The following is a 427-nucleotide window of genomic DNA, read 5'->3' as shown; positions in this document are numbered from 1 at the left end:
TTTGGTGTAAGGTTTTCAAATCCTGATGCAATGAATATTCAGAGTACAGTCACACACTCAGGCATGCAGACAAGCTCACACCCCTCCTTCTCAGTTCCCTGACATAAAGGCCAAAAACAACTATACACGTCCTCTCTAGGGTTTCATTAGATGGAAAAACATAAAAGATAAATAAATGAACTAACCCCAAAATTGTTGTGCTTGCGTGGGAGACTTCAAAATGCTCCAAAATAGTGTTCCGTAAGGCCAGAAGAATGAGGGTCTGCAACATTTCACCATACATGGGCTTGTTCTCAGTTCTCAATTCTCTGTCAAAACTGTCCACCACAGTCACTGCGGTGACCAGGCTCCTGCCACAGACTGCTGGGGATTGTGCATGTTTTTTGTGGGTTTTTTTCTTTTTTTCTTTTTTTTTTTTTGGGGGGGG

The sequence above is a fragment of the Haplochromis burtoni genome, unplaced genomic scaffold (assembly GCF_018398535.1).
Source record: "Haplochromis burtoni strain Fernald_Lab_line unplaced genomic scaffold, NCSU_Asbu1 Contig_21, whole genome shotgun sequence".
NCBI lineage: Eukaryota > Metazoa > Chordata > Actinopteri > Cichliformes > Cichlidae > Haplochromis > Haplochromis burtoni.
The sequence above is the reverse complement of the archived record's forward strand: the minus strand, read 5'-3'. Positions refer to the sequence as shown.